The following is a 16,481-nucleotide window of genomic DNA, read 5'->3' as shown; positions in this document are numbered from 1 at the left end:
AAAAATATTAAAATAAATGTTTCCAAACAAATTAAAAATATATTAAAAAATCTTTAAATTTAAATAATACTGAGATAGTTGCAATTTAGCAAGCAAATCCAACAAAACAAGACTTATATAATATTCAAACAATAGAAATATAATTTCAAAACAAAATCAAAATGACAACAAACAACAACAAAACAACAACAAAGCAACAATGAAAAATTTAGGCAAATTTAGGCTGGGCCGAGCCCAGGCCAAGTCAAAAAATTTTACGCGGGGCTCAGTCCATTTAGAAAACGGGCCTTACTTTTTTGTTTAAGCCCATTTTTTGTACCTATATTTTTGTCTAAATTCTCTAACTTTTCAAGCGAGCGTTTCGATTTCAACGGATGATCCAACCCATAATCAAGTCTATTTGTAGTTGACATTAAAAAATATCCATGTGTAACAATGACATGTAAAAAAATACTCACATGTTTTAATTTTAATGGTTGGGCACACATCCTATATGGTAGGAAGGATCTATAATAATTTCTTTGGGTAAAAAAATCTAGTAATATGTTATAATATTTAATGTGTTGATTTAATATGATTTGCTTTGATTGTATGTAATAAAATTTAAAAAATTAAAATTGAAAAAGTTTATTAGTGACAGGTTAAAATATTATAATTTTAGTTTTCGTAATTATGCGGTTAAAATTGAAAGTATTTTGATAAAATTAGGCAGATAACCCATTAAAAATATAAATTAACTAAAACTTTAATCTTTTTCAGTGATTTAATTTATTAAGATAATCTATAATAATAAAAAACAAATGATATAAATTGTTTCAATAAAAAAGTGTAGAAAATGATAAGTAGATAATAAGTTATTTATCACTTAGGCTCCGTTCTCTTAACTTTCTTCATCCAAAAGTGCTTTTGGCTGATAATTTCCATTTTTAACTTGTCTTCTCCCCAAAAAACGTTTTTCCTCTGGTTCTTTGTCTATACTCATTTTTTTTCACATTTTCTCTTTCAAAGTTCTTTCCTCTGGTTCTTTATTCCTCTCCCGCCGGTGAGTTTCTTTTCTTCTTCTTCTCTTTAATTATTCATTATGCTTTAGTTTTTAGTTATTTTCTGATTGTTTGATTTTTACAGAAATTTTACAGAAATTAATTGACTGGTTTTACAGAAATTCTTTCTCCTTAAAATCATTGTTTGAGCTATGTCTTAGAGTGCTCGTGTTTATCAGTATAATTTGAGCTATGCCATGTCCCATAGAGAAATAACCAAGTCCGAATTCCATAAGGGAGTGTCTTAGGAAGTTGAGAAGAGTCTAAATGACCCATTTTTATTATCCAAGCTGCTGTTTAAGAGTAAGGATTTTGTTTGCTGCTCATGAGTTCATGATGGGAACACTAGTCTTTGCATTTATATGCAACCTTCTGTTCTTTTCATATATTTTTTTGGAAAATTCACTTTAAGGGGTCATTCTTGAACTAGACCAGTATCAATTGTAAGTTTCAAGTTTTTGAGACTGTAAAAATCTAATTCCTGGGTACCTGAACCTAGTTTAAAATTAGCTTGTGACACAGGACATCATCCAGTCTTTGTTATTTTGGAATCTGATAAGGTGAGAAGGGTAGAAGGGATTTTTCAGTTAAAAGCCACTTGAAAAGTGAAAACTTCATTGGTATTCTTTTTGGTGAGGGACAGGTTGGTTTGTTAATGAGCTTCGAGGCACGGTTTTAGCAGAGTGCCATAGAGTGTTAATTTTAAATTTTGTAAGTTGAGAGACCTGTAAATGGATAACTTATAGAATGCTCCACATACAAGACTCCCAGCAAGAAAAATTCTCTACTGATGTTGAGATCATTTATTTCTTTTATGAGTTACTGTTTGAAACTTCATTTTTTTTGTCGTGTGTATGCATATACAAATACATATATGCTCTGCCATCAATTAATTAATAGTTTTTACCTGTTCTGGCTTTCTTGAAGCTTCATTGCTCAATAGGAGTTTGATCTCTCTTGTTGATTTGATCGCTTTCCTTCTCATTCAGTATACTGCACCTAAAATAGGTAAGTGATGAAGTAGTTCTAATTTTCCATAATTCAGTAGGGTCTCAGTTGTTTGTTCATTGTTTTTTCTTACAACTTTTATCTCGTTGGTGCTTTAGATTTTGCTGTACGTATCTAATGAACTTTGCTAAGTGCTTATTGTAGAATTCAGCAGTCTTTAATGTTACATAACCCTGAGTCTATAAGAAAATTAGAAGAGGGGTTTATTATATTTCTTGACTTCTTGCATTTTTTATAAGTTTAACTTCTTTTATTTGAAGTTTTTTTCATTTCTTATAAAGTAACATGGGATTACTTTCTTGTAGGATTTCGTTTCAGGAGGAAATATTTGTTACTGTGGCCTGTTATCATATTTTCCCTACTTGTTTTTCTTTCACAAGTTGCATATCTTGTTATATGGGCTGTTGGAGGCTATAAACAGAGTGTAGGAGATGCTTGGTGGCTCAAGCTAATTGGTTTTATGATGTGAGGATATATATATTTTTTTCTTTAATTCTTCTATTCCTTTAGTCTCTACATATTTTGACAGTTTGCCCCTTTGGCTATGCTTTTGTAGAATCCAGTCTTGGAGATCTCTCACTGTGATCTATTTTTTGGTTACACAACTTCTAGTGCTAGTAGTTGCATTGCTTGATATACATGGGAATAGATTCGGTCTTGTTCCATAGCGGTATACTTGTTGGGGTCATTTCTTAACAGTTGTTGAACAATTAGGTTTGTAAGTATTTCCTTATTTTTCTAATTGTTTTTTATGTAGTCATATTGTTGCACTACGTACTCTCCCCACCCAAAACATGGTCCATTTAGCAATCTTATATGCATGTTTTAGGATTAACTCATTGAATGCAGAGGATAGGAACTAGAGCTGATTTTATTCACTTTGTTAAATGAATTAAATCAATTTCAACACTCTTCCCCCAATTGTCCCTCTTCTAAATCAGCAGTGAAGCCTTATTATTCTCTTCTCATTTTGTGTCAATGATAGCACATGTTTTACCAGTGGAATATTTCTCTTGTGATCTTTGGGGCCTTGTGGATTGAAAGTGAAATTATTGATCTTTGTAGCCTACTTAAAGCTTATAAGTTAGCTACTAGAACTTCTAAAGCCTTATTTTGCCTCCTATTCAATTTAGAGTTCTTGTCAATCTAGTCAAGGGTTTTTATGTGGTAACAGAACAGACGAGTTTTCTCTACGAACAAATGCTTTGTGTTTCATGCAGTATTGAGTTGTATCCTTGCCAACTTAGTAATATCCAATGTATGCACAGACTGCATTAATAACATATAATGTGTATGCCTGGTAGTTTGCTATTTCGCTGGTTAGTCAACTGAAATGATCGCGTTGCTTATCTGCATTGCAGTTAGCTTTATAACTATAAATTTCAGAAAATTTAACTGAGCATATGAGAATATTATTGATTCAGAAAATGCGCATGGTCGAGAAAGTGATGATGATGACAACGACGATGATGATGGTGATGATGACGGTGAATGAAACAATTCAAGTGGTTTTGAAATGGAATTAACAAGAGATGCTATAGCTTCTAGTTTAATGAATTCACTTTAAATTGTAAATGCTATTGTAAAATTTTTAGTATTTATATTTGGTATATAAATATTATCCCTTTTTAAAACTTTAATCCAAATATATGTAATATTTTAATTTGTTAGGTTTATGTTTTCTATGTTATGTTAATATCTAATATGAGTTATATATTCAAATACATTTTAAAATAAAATAATACAAATGTGTTAAAAGCATTAATTAAAAATAAAAATAATTTTTATAATAATACAATTGTGTCAATATCTAATTACAAATATTTAATTATTATATTTAAATATTTAAATATAGTTTATATATTCTAATTAAATTTAATAAATAATTAATAGTAATTACTTAGAAATATTTAAAAATAATATTATATATTAAAATATTAACAATAAGTTATAATAAATTATTTTTATATTTTTGCTAAAATATCATAATATTAACTAATTTGAACATTATTTAAATACATATTTGTTACTTTATAATATAATGTCTAAAATGGACATTTTATTCTACAAAAACACTTTTTAACAACAATACCAAACACTTAAATTTTTCAAAAGCACTTCTCAAAAGCACTTTTTAAAAACATTTTTCCACAACACTTTTTAAAAACACTTTTCCACAGCACTTTTCAAAAGCACTTTTCAAAAGCAATGAAGAACTAACCCTTAATGTAGAATTTTTGTAATTCTTTTTATTTTGTTTTATTTCTTTAAACATTATCCTTTAAATATTTTAACTTTAAGATTTTAAAATTACATTTATCAAATAGTCTAATAATTTTCTTTATTTAATTTTAAAAATATACTAAATAAATTTTATAACTTAAATTCAATAATTAGTTGTTCAACACTTAATTTTTTAACACTTAATTTATCAACATTATCTTATTCAAATAATAAAGGAAATTATTAAATAAAATAACAACATTAATATATAATTTTGTAATTACATGGTCAATAATATTAAAAATGTAGTTGATAAATTAAGATGATTTTCATAGAATTTTTAGTATTAGTATTATATATTATTGTATTAAAATAGAAGTTTAATTTTGGTTATTATTACGAGGGATAAAGTCACATTTGATATTTTTATTTTTATAAAATATCTAATGTGGTGCTTGTATTTTATAATTGTTCAATGTGTTTTATCATGATACTTGTACTTTTATAAAATATTCAATGTGGTACTTGAACTATCAATATATGTTTTATTACGGTAACTAGTGTTAACACTTGTTAGTGAATTTTGTCACATAGAAAATTGTTTTTTCAAATCATCAAAGTCCAAATGGATAATATAACATTATGTGAAAACTAAATAAAATAAGAAAACTAAATTAAATTAAAAAATACTAAATATATAGTTAACAAAAAAAGTAAACATTAAACTTACATAAGCAAAAATATCATCTTCTCCATTTAAGTAAATGGTCATATTCTCCAAAGATTTTTCCATTAAAATAATATTTTATTGATTTTTAAATATTTTTTTTATTATACTTTCATGTAATTTTAGTATTTACTTCTTTTTTTGTAATACCCCAAACCCGACCTAGACGTTATGACCAAATCTAGAGAGCCACATTAAACCATTTCTGGAAAATCCAACTTCTAATAATAAAGTTCGAATGATTTGAAGCAATATGAGGATTATAAATAACCATAAAATCCAGATGTTAAAAACAACAATCTTAGAAAGAAATAATGATGAAAATACTGATAACATAATAGGATGATTAAGTAGAATGACCGAGCTCCAGATACACGGACTTAATCAAGTCTGTGGGTCACCTGAAATCAAAACATATAGACTAAATGAGTTTATAACTCAGTGTGTGTAACTTATGTATACAACCAATCAGAATTATATATATCAAATATGTTTTCAATTTCTCTTCAATCAGGCAATTCTCAAAATCGAATACAAAGTTGGAAATAGAGGATATCAAATACAGTTGCAAAACATATCAGATACAGATGCAGAACATATTAGATACAGACGCAAATTCCTACCCCCGTCTGCTACACACTATCTCTATCCATCCATACACGGGTATTATGTAACGCCCCAAATTTTGAGCATTTGTTGGTAAATTTTGTCCATAATTGAGTATCTACTTCTGTGGTTAAGTGTTTTGTTCATGTGTTTGAGATCGGGGGTTCGAGTCTTACTTTTTGAATTTTACTGTTTATTTTGGTTTAACCCCTGTCTTTGATTCATCGGCTTAAGTTTATTTTTGTGTAATTTTGTGTCAAGAATTAGCCTGCTGATTCAATGGTTCTGACTAAGTCTTCGATTCCACCTTGTGTGGATAGGAAGAAGACAAAGAAGTCAAAGGATCCTAAAAAGATCAAATGTTTCTTTTGTAACAGGAAAGGACACTTCAGATCAAACTATAAGAAATGACATCGATGACTTGTTTCCAAAGCTTGGAAAGAAACCCGCTTTTATCACTTTAGAATATGGGGTTGTCCAGCCCACATTCTAGATAAGGATGCAAAAAAGTTGGATGCACGAATGAAATTATGCATGTTTGTATGATATCCAAATGGAACAAAGGGTGGATTATTCTACAATAAAAAAGATAATACGATTAAAGTTTTTACTCATGCTACTTTTCTTCAAGAAAACTATATGAATAACTTTAAGCCTCAAAGTAAAGTGGTACTCGAGGAACTTTCAGAAGTTGTAGAATAATCACCAAGTTCATTTCTCGAGAAAGTTGTGGAAAAACCTACAAACGATCAACAATATAAGGGAATCTGTTGTAGTATGAGAGTTTCTAAGAAACTGGACTTCTTCATTTATGATAATAGTATTTATATTACGGAAGCCAATCATGAGGATGATGATCCACTCACTTACAAAGAGGCTATACAGGACGTTGATTCCAAGCTCTGGAAACAGGCCATGGATGCCGAAATGGATTTTATGAAATCCAATACGGTGTTGGAACTTGTAGACTTACCAGTTGGGATTAAATCCATAGGGTTTAAGTGGATCTATAAGAAAAAGAAAAATGTTGAAGGGAAAGTGGAAACACATAAAGCTAGACTTGTAGGGAAAGACTACACACAAAAAGAAGACATCAATTATGATGAGACATTCTCTTCAGTAGCCATGCTCAAGTCTATCCGAATACTCTTGTCCATTGTCGCTGCTCTCGATTATGAGTTATGAAAAATGAATGTAAAGATAGAATTCTTGAATGATTATCTTGATGAGACCATTTACCTGGCTCAACCTATTGGCTATGTTGTCAAAGGGAAAATGAGCAAAAAATTTGCAAACTATTAAGATCCATTTATGGACTTAAATAGACATCCCACTCATGGAATAAAAGATTTTACTAAACGATCAAAACTTTTGGGTTTTGAGCAAAATGCTGAGAAACCTTTTGTTAATAAGTGTATAAAGGACAAAAAGGTAGTCTTCCTTGTTTTGTATGTCGTTGATATTCTACTTATCAGAAACGATGTAGGAGAATTATCATCGGTTAAACTATGATTATATCAATAGTTTAGCATGAAGGACTTGGGTGAAGCTAGTTATATTCTTGGAATTTGAATCCTTAGGGATCGAAAGAATAAAACAATAGCTCTATCACTAGCTTCATACATTGATAAGTTACTGGAATGATTTGCAATAACCGATGCAAAGCTAGACTCAACCAATTGTATCGGGTTTTCATATTTCTTTGGATAACTTTCCTAAGACAACGGAAGAAAGAGAGCATATGAATAATGTTCCATATGCGTCGACAGTTGGAAGCCTTATGTGTGCAATGTTTTGCATATGTCAAGATATCTATTTCGTAGGGAAATGGTTAATCGATATCAAGCGAATATTGGTCACAGAAATTGGCAAGATGTAAATCATATATTAAGGTATCTTAAAAGAACTAGAGATTATAAGCTTGTGTATTATGGGAAGATTGTTGAGAAATGTGTCCATATTATAGTAAACATATAATTGTTTTATATGTATTTGAACGATAAATAAATAAAGTTAATTTCACATTTCACTATTATGTCTTTTGTGTTTCTGTCTTTCATGTTTTGCATACATACTGAAATTGTGACAAACAAATATTAGTTTATTGATTGTCTAGTTCAAACTGATGATAAGTGGCACTGCAAGAACGTTTATAATGTGAGAAAGACAACTTACTTTAGTAGATAATTTAAACAAGTTTGTAATCCCGTAAAAGAATCAAAGTGAGTGTTTGATTCAAATGTTTAAAAGGATTATTTTGTCATCTACAATTCCAATTAGGGAGATGGCTAGTCTTGGCTATCAGAGTAGTTGACTCCATGGGTAGAGACATAGATGTATTCATTGGAAGAATAATACATTAGGTTGGACCCAAGATGAATTAATTCTGAATCTGTTTGTGAATTAATTCACTTGTGACATTTATGGTGTGATTTACCTAAATCCTGAGTTATTCACTGACCAAGCATATGTAACTCACGTGCTTTGATATAAGTGATGGATTATGCTCTAAAGATGATCGAGCCCATAGCCGATATGTTGGGTACATGACTTGTGTATGACCTGAATTAACTAGCAACAATGGAATTCATAGCTCGATTAAAAAGTTAATGATATCCTCTTATTGGCATTTTGTGGATTGATAAATATAGAACGTGGCAATAGGTTTTTTTGCTCTCAAGCAAGCAATTTATCATAGTCATTTGTTGACAATGATCATATAAATCATTAAGAAAACTGAATGGTGACAATGAGCTAAAATAAGATTGTATTGAGTGAACAAATTTAACTCAAAGGAATCAAGGATATCATATGAGGTTAACACACACATGACGAGGTCATTGGACAAAGAAGTTGGATGAATTGCTTTCTTAAAGAGTATACATTAAGGAGTTTTCAATCATGGTACTTCTTGTGGACTGACTCCATGATTAAGTAATTGCAAATTATCGAAACAATACTTCTGGACATAATTCCAATTACTAAAGCTTGATCGTATATGTTTGATTGGTCTCTCTGCTAGTTCAACAAAAGCTTGACTAGACTACATTCGAATCAAAAGAAAATTCTACGACTTTGGAAAAAAAATTAATTGAGTAAATTTATTTGATGGGGAATTAAATTAGGCAGTTGTGAGAATTGTCCAACTTGAAATTTTGATTAAATAATTTTCTTAAAAAATTAATTTGGAAAATCTCAATGATTTTTGGGAAAATTAATTTTGATTAAGTAAAATTAAATTAAATTTAATATGATATTTTTGGAAATTAATCTTGAAGTCAGATAATTGGCCCAATGTGTAATTTAACTTGAAAATTAGACTTGAGATTGAAAATTGGACTCGTGAACCCAAAACTAAGATCGAGACCCAAAAATTGGTCGAACCAAGCCTGGTATGTGAAACCTAGTCAACGATTCAACCGATAGCTGGACTGGATGAATTGGCCCGTCACTAGGCTCAGATTGAACTGACAATTGGCTTGGGTTGTCATGAGGGTGTCGCACTTGCGATAGCACCATCTGACATACCGATGCTAGTAGCAACGAAGGCAACATTCTGATGGCCGACAAGTGGTTGTCGGCAACAGTTTTTCGGTGGTTGAGCAGTGGAAGAATTACACTCTTACTGGGACTCTACCGGATAATTTGATTTCAGATTAACTATTCTAAAAATAATATTATTTTAATAAATTTAATATTTAATTTAATTTAATACTTATCTTGATAGTATATTATTAATTTTATATTAAAGTGATTATCTTAATATTAAATTAAATTTAATATTTATGTTACAGATAAATATTTTATTAATTAAATAGATTTATTATTAAATTTAATCTAATACTTATCTTGATCGGTGTTATATTAATTTAATATTTAAATGGGTAAGTTTATTCATAGTTGAACTCACTAAACTCTCCCTATATAAAGAGAGCATTTGGTCATTATTTTTCACACACTTGAATTCAAGACAAAGTTGTACAGAGAAAATTCCCCTAAAGAAATTATTTCAAAAAATTTCTAGAGATATTTTTTTTATTTACAACTTGACCTAAAAGTTTAGAGAAATTGTGAAATTACCTTACTAGTAATTTTATGGTAAATTTTCTGATTCGAAGTGAACCCACACTCAGTAGACGTGAACTTGAGGATAGAGGAGATTACTACCTAGTCGAAGCGTTCATCCTAGATGAATTGAAAAGGTACAATTTTTATTAAGTGTTTATTACATTAGATATCACAATCAAGTTCTAGTTTTGGAAAAAAGAATTTAAAACTCAGACATTTCCTTAAACTTATTTTCCATTTTGTTTTCCAAACCCGTTTTTCGAAAAATAATAATCTCATTTACCAACATGGCATGACATACACACATTCAACATAACCATTACACATATTTAGCTTAGTTACAAAATCATTAATGCCATCAATTTAAACTTAACATAAGAGACACCATCTACTAACCACTAAGTTAGGCACATGCCAAACTATAACTAAGACCAAAAGAGCAACACAAACATTAATTAAGTTGAGAGGAGAGTCTTAGATGTTGTCAATATATCAAAAGCTCAGCAGAACTTGTTCGTAACCTTTGCACGAAATCAAACAAATCCACTTGTTGAGCAAGAAGCTCAATAGTAATAACCTAATTTGGAATCAAAACATTAAAACATTGAGTAATAAAGCTTGCTAACAACATTTAACACTAAACAACAAGTCTAAATCAACATCTCAATACTATTTGATTTCACTATACCATGCTATCTTTAGACATTACACTAACTATGTTAATAATCTTTCTTCATCAAATTCCTGATACGTATATATATACTTCATAGTTAAGATTCATAATGTCATTAGATCATTTCTCATTTTCATCTTTATATCATATTAAAAGTATAGCTCTTTGGCTCAAAGTGATCACGTTTCATGATTATAATTCAATCACATATCATATTCATTATCAGCCCCTATTAACTTAATACAGAATAAAGGATGGATACATAGATTAATCCCCTAACACTCCACAATATGCACATAAGTGTTGATTGAGCATTAATGTATTGATCTCCCTTAAAACTCTATAGTATAATATGCATCAAAATGTCAAAATGATATGCACTGAATTGACAGAATGATATGCATTGAAGTACCAAAATGTTCCCACCAATAAACAAAAAAATTCCTATGGTATGCCAACTATACTTGAACTTTATCCGATATCGTTAATAAGACAAATCTTTATTATCATTTCTCATTAACATGCATTTCAATCCAGGAGTAATCACAAAACATTATAGTTCACGACAAAGTATTATATCAGTTTCATACAATTTCTTATAAACCAGTGCAATAACTTATCAATAAATCTCCAATTCAACATCATATAAAGCACATTCACTTACCTTGGTCACTAAGCATACTTTAAGATTGACACTTACCATTGATGAAATAGAACACACAATAATATCATGAAATGAAAGCATATTAAATTAGCACAAACCATATTAGCTATTCGTTTATTGCCTTATTTTTCCCTTAGGTCCCTTTTTAAATAGTCTTTAACTACATACGATAATTTTGATATAAGGAAAATGTAATTTTTCTCATCATCAAACATATATAACTTGTGATTAAAATATGTTATGCACATTTTCACTTAGGTCCCTTTTTAAATCTAATGTCTAGAATTCATGTATCTTTCAACTTTCCCAATTGAATCAAAATCGATTTCATTTCCCAAAGTTCTCATCTTTTTCACATAGGTCCCAAATAACTCATCAATAGCTTACTTACAAACACCTAATCAAATTTTACATCAACATCACCCACTTCATTTCTAGCTTGCTCCTTACATAAACTAAGCTTAACAACTAAACATTTCATGGTTTCAAGTTCAATTTCTCTATGTTCTCATCAATGGCATCTTAAGCTAACTTCCACAATTAAAAAAAAAACTAAAGATTAGGTTGGTTATATCAAGCTTCCTAGGTTAAGAGCCCATGAAAATCTCAAATAAAAAGCTTACTTGCCTTAAAGAATGGTGGATGTCACACTCGAATTTCCTTAAGAACTCGAATTTTAAGGAGTTTTGGGAGTCAATTGATCAAAATAATGAGTTGGCAGACTCTACTAGGAATTTTGGAAAACTTTGTGATTGTTGGGTAAATAATTGGATTTCAATTCTGATTTGGTTAGTTTGGAATCGACTGGTTCCTTAGTGGGGGATAAAATAATTAGTGATGGATGGTTTTGGTGGGCTATGGAGACTATGCTAAATTAGGATGTATATGTGTAAGGGAAAAAGGAATTCTTCTCAATCAGTTAATAACTTTCTTCTTCCTTGCATTGTCTTCTTTGATTGTTTCAAAGAAGAGGAAAAATTTAGGAGAGCCCTACATGGAACAGTGGTCATTAAAATTGAATTTTGGAAGTAGAGAAATTGAGAAATTGGTAAGCTTTCTTATCTTTCTGTACTCGTGGGTTCGGGAAAGGGTGAGAGTAAAGATTCCCTAATAAGTTTCTTTAAAATGGGTTCTGGGTTTTAAGGTTTAAATGTCTTCAATTTAACTGAATATGATTGTCATGTTTAGATGCCAAGACGATAGAGGCTTTGGCATTTAGAAAAGATAAGCTGACAAGGATGAAAGAGTTCAAGTAAGTTTCTGTGCTTTGCCTCTAGGATTATCGTTGAAAATGCACTATTGGAATGGTTTGTGTTTAAGTTGTTTTTAGTTGTTTGAAATTGTTATTGTGTATAGAAATGGAAAATAAGCATGTTGAGTATGAACCATAACATGTAAATGTGTACGATGGATGTTAAATATGTATGAATTGACTAAGTAATCAATTGTGAACTGTATGATGTAGTAATAAGTATTAAGTGTAGTGACTTAAGTGATATGCATGATTGTATTGTATGCGGAGTCCAGAGGAATTTATCTTGAAGGGGTAGATGAAGATAGGAATAATTAGCATATTGGAGGAATGAGCGGACTAGAATGAGATTCTAGGGAGTTCGAGTGGCATCGAGGATTGGTATCTACTAGCTCACTAAAACGACATCATGACGACAGTCTATCAACTCTATGGAGCGACATCGCGACAACAATTATCAACTGTTCCTTCAGGGAAACACCGTGTAAATGGTTTATAAGTCTTTCGGGGCTACACCTCGAAAGAAGTTTATTTATTCCTTGAAATCAGAAGTCTGCCAAGATAGTAAACATGATTTCATATTGTGTAAGACCATATCTAGGCTATGACAACAAATGAAGTCTGCTAGGATATTAAACATGAGTTCATATTGCGTAAGACCATAGTTAGGCTATGGCAACAAATAAAGTGCGCTAGGACAGTAAACATGGGTTCATATTGTGTAAGACCATAACTGGGCTATGACAACAAATAAAGTCCGCCAGGACAATAAACATGGGTTCATATTGTGTAAGACCATAACTGGGCTATGGCAACAAATGAAGTCCGCCAAGATGGTGAACCAGGAAACTGTCAAGGCACGAAAAGGGAAATCAATGTATGGCTCGTGCGGTGAGTAGCACAATAGTATAAATGAGGCATGTCTAAAAATACGGGTAAATGAGATAGTAAAAGAATTTGTGTAATACCTTAACCTGTATCCATCGTCAGAATAGGGTTATGAAGCATTACTATAAAACTGTAACATAAAATATACATTACCATACATTGATATAAACATAGCATAATCCATTAATAAACATGCATATGTTCCCTTAATTAAGCCTTCGAGGCCTTAGAAACACTTTAGAAATGATTCAGGACTAAATCGAAAATATTTGAAACATTGAGGAAAAAGTTAGAAAATTTAAAACTATAGGGGTCACGTGGCTGAGACACACGCCCATGTCTCAGGCCGTGTAACAATTGGAATAGGGGCACACGGCTGTGTCCCATCCCGTGTTCGTGCCCGTGTAACTCTCTGACTTGGGACACATGGCCAAGCCACACGGCCAAGCCACACACAGTCGAAATGGCCTCACATGCCCGTGTGCCAGGCCATGTGCTAGGCTGTGTAACTGGTTGACTTGCAACCTTTAAAACCTATAGAGGACGCACGACCGTGTCGCATGGCCATGTGTCACACACGATTGAGACACACGCCTGTGTCTTAGGCTGTGTGGACAAGAAATTAGCCAAAATCAAGCCATTTTCTTCACCCAATTAAAACATGTACCTAAACACAATTTGCACATATGACCAAGACATTATAACATGCCCAAACATGCATAAAATGACCAATTCACTATAATATTAATCCATACAACCAATATGCCAATAAGGAACCTCAATCACAAACCATCAAACATATCTAAACATATGCATATTTGGCCAAACATCAACCGTACACATCTAACTTATTTCCATACCAAAACATACCATAATTGACCACATACCATATCCATAAAAACTTACCATTTGGACCATTACTCACATACATCATAATCACATAAGTGACATAAACCAACGATTTCCGAATGGTATCAAACAAACAACTTATATATACATACCAAACTCAGCATTTAGCACTCAAGTCAAACTTTAAACATAAGTTCCCTATACATGCCATTTTAACCTTGACCAAAACATCAAAATTTACCGATATAATCGCTGGATAGTGTGATAGGTCTCCAATGAGCTTCCAAACTGATTAAGCTTCCGATAATCTAAAAATCATAGGAAAGAAAACTACGTAAGCATATAATGCTTAGTAAGTTCGTATAACATGAACATAACTTACCATTTCAATACATAACTTTACAATTCAACAAGATACAATCCAACCAATAGCTTGGCACAAGCCTAAGCATCATCAACAACAATTGTTAGTGCATTAATGCATAATTCACTTGAATTATCACATGGTAAGGTAAATCACATGAACATAATGCCATTGGATTCATACTTTCCACAAACATAGATATACATTCGTAGATCATTTCATACCTTTCCATAGGTTCATAACATAACCATTGGAAAACTTATTGTTCCTTCCCTTTTCATGCCTGTTGAACCACTTAGAATAATACTGGATACATGGGAAAGCTCACACAAAGTGTGCTAAATGTATGGTTGAAACCATTCTCTTTCTTTTTCCTTTACATCGTTGCTCATTCGAGCCATAAAATGGGTCTACTCACACAAGCTGAAGGTCAGAATGTAAGCTATACAGTGCCGCTCACACAAGCTGACGAGTATCTGCAACAAATGCCGGAACTCAACCATCAGTAGAACATTCATGACCAGCACCCGAAACATGGTAACCCTAATGACATGTCATTTGTATCCTATATATTCCTAAGGTTCAAAATGGGCTCAATAATAATCGAAATGTCGTTGGGTATTCATCGTTTCATGACATGATAAATAGCACAATGGAATATATATCAAAATAATATTAAAACATTATTTACACATACAAACTTACCTCGATTACAAAGACATTGAAATAATATCAACTAATCTTAGTCTTTAGCTTTTCCTAGATCTAGATCCATACAAGGTTTATCTTGATCTAAATAAGCAAATTCAATTAATTAAATACTCATACTATTCAATTTAGTCCAAAATTCATACTTTTGAAAAATTACACTTTTGCCCATAATATTTTAACTTTTTACAATTTAGTCCTTAATCTCATAAATTGTCATTAATGAAAACTCATCCACATTTCATGCTAGCCGAATTACCTAGAGACTTATACAACCTCATACAAATCAACATTCCACAAATTTATTACAAATTTGTCATGGTATTTACTACTTCCACAAATAAGTCCCTAAATGATAATTCCATCAAAAATCACTTTACAAAACTTATTTATTTAACAAAATGACTCATAATCTTTCATTAAACTTTAAAAACCATACAAACATGTTCATAGAAAAACTTTAATCCTTTAACAATTTTGCAAATTAGTCCTTGGACTAGTTAGATTAAGCTATAACGACTTCAAAAACATAGAAATAATTAAAAACGGGATCAAAACTACTTACATGCAAGTGAACTTAGCTTGACCAAACCCTAGCTATGGCTTCCTTGATAATTTTGGTTGAGGGATGTCAAAATGAAGAAGATGGACACATTTTATTTAATTTATTTTAACTTTAATTACTTATTTACCATTTTGTCTTCTAAAATTATTCATAAGTTCAATAAAACCAAACCCATAAATGTCCATTACCACATAAATTGGTTTATTTCCCATTTAAGTCCTCTTATTTTAAATTTTGATCGCTAATAGATACTTTTAACTAATAGAACTCTAGTTTTTCACCTTTTACAATTTAATCATTTTCACGAAATTAAGCACGCAAACGTCAAAATTTCTTAATGAAATTTTAACACGACCTTGATATAGTCCTAAAAACATTAAAATAATAAAATAAATATTTACTTGTCAAATTTGTGGTCCCAAAACCACTATTTTCATTTTACTAAAAACGGACTGTTACAATTTGCCAAACTAAGAAAAGGAGAAAAGCTGATAGAAGTGCCTGAGAATGCAGGCAAGCTTGTTAATAAGGTAATTTTACATTTTCTGGTGGAAAGAGGAATTGGTATATGCGGTTTTAGCAAGGTAGAGGTAATAGAAGGGATACCTTCTTCGAGGTATAAAGTATCCACCATTATTAGCTCACTGATAAGTGAGTCAATGAAGTAGATTCTAAGCCAAATGTTCGAATAGGTAAAGTCCACCAAAGATTTACAGAGAAAAAAGATGTCAGGATAGGACTATGTAGATAGGAAAATCCATGAGAACCGTCAAATGAAGAAGTTCGCAGAAAACTACCTTGGGTGGAAAGTCCATCGAAAAATAGTGGAGAAAAAAGAAGTTCATC

The 16,481-nt window shown here is 31.1% G+C and overlaps 1 long non-coding RNA gene across 2 annotated transcripts; it reads left to right on the top strand.

Moving 5' to 3' along the window:
• Window positions 1-870: 870 nt before the first annotated feature.
• Window positions 871-3,711, top strand: LOC128041363 (uncharacterized). Of its 2 annotated transcripts, none has more exons than XR_008196320.1 (5): window positions 871-1,042; window positions 1,968-2,048; window positions 2,354-2,513; window positions 2,605-2,762; window positions 3,473-3,711. It is a non-coding gene; the product is annotated as an uncharacterized LOC128041363 (long non-coding RNA). The 2 variants fall into 2 exon arrangements; XR_008196321.1 differs by having other exon boundaries at window positions 2,605-2,766.
• Window positions 3,712-16,481: the final 12,770 nt, after the last annotated feature.

This window comes from Gossypium raimondii, chromosome 5 (genome assembly GCF_025698545.1).
Source record: "Gossypium raimondii isolate GPD5lz chromosome 5, ASM2569854v1, whole genome shotgun sequence".
NCBI lineage: Eukaryota > Viridiplantae > Streptophyta > Magnoliopsida > Malvales > Malvaceae > Gossypium > Gossypium raimondii.
Note: the sequence above shows the minus strand (reverse complement) of the source record. Positions and strands in the feature narration are given on the sequence as shown.